Raw genomic sequence first — 6000 nt, forward strand, 5'->3', positions numbered from 1 at the left:
TTTTTGGAATTTTTTTTTTTTTTTTTTTTTTTTTGGTGGTAGTGGTGGTGGAGTTTTTTGTTTGTTTAAGCATAGTTTATTAATTTTTTAGAGAGAAAGGAAGAGAGAGGGAGACACAGAAAGAAACATATATGTGAGAATGTAACATCGATTGGTTGCCCCCTGCCAGGGATCAAGACCGAAACCCGGGCATGTGCCCTGACTGGGAATCGAACCAGCAACCCTTTGGTATACTGGACCACTCCCAACTAACTGAGCCACTGTGGCCAAGGCCTGTTTGTTTGTTTGTTTGTTTGTTCATTTGTTTTAACTGGGAGAAGTTCTCCTCTGAGTGGAACAGTTGCTACAGAAAATCTTTTTCTTTTTTTTTCCTGTTGTATGACAGACTTAAATATTTTTTAGAGCAGTGAAGGTGCTGTTATAGTCCAGTGTTATAGAATAGGCAATATCTAATGTTTAATTTTACTTTTCTAACTCTGTTAGCTATTACCAGAAATTTTTAAAGTTTTTTAAGTAGTCTGATATTTTGATGTAAAGAGCATTCAATTTTGCTATGAATAAATTTTTGTAACCTAACAGAGAATCAATATTCTCTGTCAGTGCCAAGGGCTTCCTGTAGTTCTATTCAATTGTTACAATAAATATTGGTAGATAAGAGTTTTAAAAAAAGTACTGCTAAAACTTCTCACTTAAAAGTCATTTTTGTATTTCAGAATTGTTCTTTTCTCAATAAGCATCCTACAGAGCTTAAACAGTATTAGCCAGATTACCTTTTTCACAGTCATCTCATGGTATATTTGAGTAATGTAAAAGTTTTAGACCAGCTCTGTACTATTTTTCATGTGTGGGTGGTTCCACATCACTATTCACAAGAAAATCCTTAATAAGACCTATGGATAAAATTCATTTTTTGGCTTTGTTAAACCAGTCAAATTTTGTTTGTTCTGTGTGCATTATAAAACAAAAATGCAGAAAAAATTACCTATACTGCTTAAAATAAGTTATATAGCATATAAAATTTGGAGATACTGATTTTAAATTTCAAACACAAAATTATCTGTTAAGGTACTTCATATTATTGTTTGCTTTCTTCAGAAGTAAGGTAACAAAAAAAAGTTTTGTCTAAAGTTGATTTGCAAAAGCAAGTACAAAAGCTTTCCATAAATATGTATTCCTCTAGTATTCTTAATTTGATATTTCTGCTACCAAAAAGAGTGCCACAGCTATCTGTTATAACTATATCCTTTTAGAGATAGTCTACTGTTTAGAAGAACTATTTTGTCTGTTTAGTGAAAATTCTATCTTTTTGTTTTTATTTCTCGAAAATAAATTTATATCCAAACAAAATGTATAATTAGGATGATGTAATACAATATATAAGGTATGAGGCAAAGTTTGACAAGTGTCTTGTTCATGTTCTGAACATTCAGAAAGAAATAACACTAGGTCTAGTGAAGCTAATAGAAAATGTAAAAGATTAGTTTTAAACTGGTGAAAATTGTGAATTTTGTACCACTTTGTAATAAATTACCTCATAAGACTAAAACACATGTAATACCAATTAAAACTTTTCCTTTAGAATTCTTTAATTATTTGGATGCAAATTGGCACTATTTAAAATTGAGTTTTTGTTTTTTATTAATGTTACAAAGATGTTAGAAATAAAAAGGAATGACCATTTGAAGAAAAATGTGCGTATTTTTCTTGAACAGATTATACAGCTTTCAATCATGGTTATGCATTTACTTAGATTCAGGGTGAGGGGTCAAATTCAGTTGAGCTTAGGTCATATTCTCACAAGTTCACTTTGCTCAATCAGTATTCACTAGGTACTTATTATGTTCAAGGCATGGGACTAAGGCTAGAGGAGCATAAGTGTGAACAAATTAAACACTGCCCCTGCCACCAAGGAGTTCACAGTCGAGTGCAGATAAGGATTAAATTTTTAGAAACCTATAACATAAGATGGGGAATAAGTGCCAAAAAATTACAGAAAATGTAGAGTTGCAAATAGATATAAACCAAATTGTTTTTTTTCCACAACTGGTATGTTCTTTTGCCAAGTGAGGTTCATACGTATCCTCCCCTACAACTTTACTGCAGAGTGGTATGTTACAATACAAGCAAAATTTAGTGTGCATTTTACTACATATACATTTTTTAGCAGTAAATTCTCCAGTCATTCAGCCTATCTGTAAGCTATGCTATTTCTTAGGACACTCCACAAGCATCTTACAGGAGAGGTTCATTCACATCAGATGTTTTAAACCAGATGTGGCAAAATCTAGTGTAGAACTCAACTATGCTTTTAGTAGTATCAGGCAGTAGAATCCCATGAAAATGGGATGAAGTTCTTAGTGAAGGGAGCCACTGCAAAAAATGTAAACTATTGGTCCTACTTTTTTCTTGTACCCTATTTATGCAAGGCAGCCAGGCCTGTAAAATATTTCTAGGCAATTCATGTAGTTGGAATGTTATTTATTCCCAGTTTTAAACTCATGTCTAAAATTTGTTGTGCTGATTAGTACACCCTCTATTACAGATCTGATATGAAACATGTTGAAGGATTGTAGAGGGGAACTGGAGTGTGAGCTTCTGATCTTAGTGTTTTCAATATAAAAACCCAGCTGTAGATTGGTTTAAGGCTTCAATTGTTAACTAATTTAATTAGATTTAAACTAACAAATTAGCTAATGGAGGAGATACCTAATTGATTAAATAATTATACACACAAGCATATATATATATATATATATATATATATATATATATATCACAGTCTTTAAATACTATTCTAAGTATTTAAAATAATTACAAACAATATAATGAATAGTTTCTAAATAAGCAGTCTTATTCAAAAGTATCTTACTAATACTCATGTTTCATGAGCTTCTTAAAGCTGATAATCTTTTAATTATTTTTACTGATTTCAGAGAGGATGGGAGAGGGAGAGAGAGACAGAAATATCGATGAGAGAGTCATTGATTAGCTGCCTCCTGCACAACCCACGCTGGGGACTGAGCCCACAACATGGGCATGTGCCCTGACCAGGAATCGAACTGTGACCTACTAGTTCATAGGTCGCTGCTCAACCACTGAGCAACACCGGCTGGGCTAAAACTAATTACCTTTGATTCCTTGTAACTATACTAAGGATGCTATTAACATAAAAACATTCAAACTTGTAAAGAATTTTTGTGAGTTTATTTGAGCCAAACTGTCGACAATTGCTGGGGAGAAGAATCTCAATGTATTTGGGATAATGCTCCAGAGAATGGTAGTTTTTCACCTTGTTTTATGCATTACAATCAAAGGAAGAGACATAAGTGGGTTACATAAAAACCATTGGTGATAGGTTAGGGAGGTGGGGGAAAGCAAAGCAGGGGAAACCTCTGGGATTGGATAAAAAGTAAAATGATAGACACACACTTCTTTTACTTAGGTGAGTGCAGGATAGTTAACAGTCAATAATTAACTCAATAACAATGAGTGAATTTGTGGTCTCTGCCGAGTGGTGCTTGTGCTTTGAGGGGTCCAGAAAAAGGGAAATTACTTTGACATTCCAATGATATGTTATTGTAAATTCAAAAAGACCATAGGCTTAGTTACAGTAAAGATTCACCTTTGTCAGGTAAGATACTGGCCTAGGATGTGATTACCCACAATAACTGCTTTTAGTTGGAGTTTTAACTCCAGACTATCCATTGTGGTTACTTTATGTCTTTGCGTTTGCAAAACCGCCATACAGGCCTTCTCTGAGCTAGTCAGGTTAGGATGTGGCCTTTTTTTCGTACACAATGCTGTCTTTTTATTAAACATACTAGAGGCCTGGTGCACAAAAATGCATACACTTGGGGGGCTCCCTCAACCTGGCCTGTGCCCTCTTGCTGTCCAGGAGCCCTCGGGGGGTTGTCCGACTGAAGGCTTAGGCCTGCCCCCTGCAGTTGGACATCCTTAGCACTGCTGCAGAGGCGGGGAGAGGCTCCCACCGCCGCCACTGCATTCACCAGCCATCAGCTCAGCTTGTGGCTGAGCGGCACTACCCCTGTGGTAGCACACTGACCCCCAAGGAAGTAGCTCCAGTCCCACCCCCCATTGCCCCACCACTGCTGCTGGTGGCCTTCCTCTATGGGAGGCAACCAGTGGGCCAATCAGGGGATGCTACAGCCTGCGAGCAGCCAGCCCCACACTCTGATCGCCATCCCCTCCCTCTGCCTGCTGGCACCTGCCTTGGCTGGCCTGGTGCTGCCCACTCGCCAGCCCCGCCCCCCGCTGACAGGTCATTCCACTGTTTGGTCGATTTGCATATTAGGCTTTTATTATATAGGATTTGGAGTGACATTTCTAGCAGTTTTCAAAGCTAGGTTTCAAATGATGAAATTCATCACTGTCTTTATAACATGTTGACCCTAAAATCATATAGTCACCCCCTTTTTACCATATTTGGCTCAAATATCTATTTTACTTCTAGGAAGCCAAATATACGATTTAAGGATAGAGAGTTATCACTATGAACTTCTGATTCAACATGGTGGGTTGAGCACATGTTTTTAAATCTATACTACCTTACAGAAGCTATGAAAATTCTACTTAATAAATATTTATAGTTCTTATATGAGCCAGTGATTGATTTAGGAAGTGAACAAAACAAAATTGAACAAACAGGCAAAATTACTTACCATCATTATGTTTCCTTTCTCATGTTTTTTCAAAAAGTAAATACCCAAGCAGTCCTTCTCCCCTGAACTCCTGACTCATACATATTTAAGTGCCTGTTTTACTTCTCCAATTGATTGTATAGGCAAATATAGATTAGCATTCCAAAGCAAGATCTAATCTTTCCCTCCCCACTCACTCAATGTGTTCCATTTGAAATATCTCCCTATTTCAATAAAAAAACAATTCTATCCACTCAGTTGCTCAGGAAAAAAATCTTTGCATCATTGTCATATCTTCGTAAATCCTACATCCAATCCACCAGCAAACACTACATTCTGTCTTCAAAATATACCTAGAGCCCACCATTTTTCAAACCCTCTGGTGCTACCCTGTTGGTACAAATCACCATCATTTCACATTTGAATTATTATATGGTCTCTTGCTTCTTCCTTCTTATCAACTATTTTCAGCACAGAAGCCAGAGAGATCCTGGTAGAAGGACAACAGGATGGCAGAATAAGAAGCCCCAGACCCTCTGTGGAGACACTAATTTAACAACAATGTGCGAACCAATTTCCTTTGTGAGAAATCCAGAAACCATTTAAGTGGTTCTTACACCCAAGGCAAGTGAAAAACCAGCACCATCAAAGCCTGATGGACTGGCTTCTGTCTTGCCTGTTTCAGAGTGCTGATGTGATATGGCATACTCTAGATGCCTGGAGGCCCCTGGGCAGTGTACTACTGCTCCAAAGGACCTATGATATGACTGATAGAGGCTGATATAGCTAGGCAGCCTCTCTTTCAAGGGGAAAGAGAAGAGTAGAATTTGCATCCAACATGCCAGCTTTTCTGGGGGCTTTTGGTTTCTGACTCACCTGTCTTGAAGTGCTGGTGGGACCTGGCATATTCTAGATGCCTAGGCACCTCTGAGAACAATATAGAGCTGAGTGGTCTGTTGTTGTTCCATGGGACCCGTGGTATAGCAGACAGAAGCCAAGGGATACGTTTAGCCAAGTACCTTAGATCCAAAACAATGATCTTTCAAAAATGAAGGGGGAAATAATATTTCCAAATAAATAAAAACTGAGAGAATTTCTTGCTAGCAGATCTCCTTACAAAAAATACAAAAGTTTTTCAGGCTGAAAGCAAGTGACACCAGACAAAAATTTAAATCCACACAAAATATCAAAGAGCACTTGTGAAGGTAATTGTATAATTATAAAAAGCAATATAAATGCATATTTACTTTCCTTCTGTTAAATGATTTTTAAAATTATATAAATAATATGTATGGGACTGTATTGTTGGACCTATAACATATATAAAAGTACTATATTTGAC

This window comes from Myotis daubentonii, chromosome X (assembly GCF_963259705.1).
Source record: "Myotis daubentonii chromosome X, mMyoDau2.1, whole genome shotgun sequence".
NCBI classification, from domain to species: domain Eukaryota; kingdom Metazoa; phylum Chordata; class Mammalia; order Chiroptera; family Vespertilionidae; genus Myotis; species Myotis daubentonii.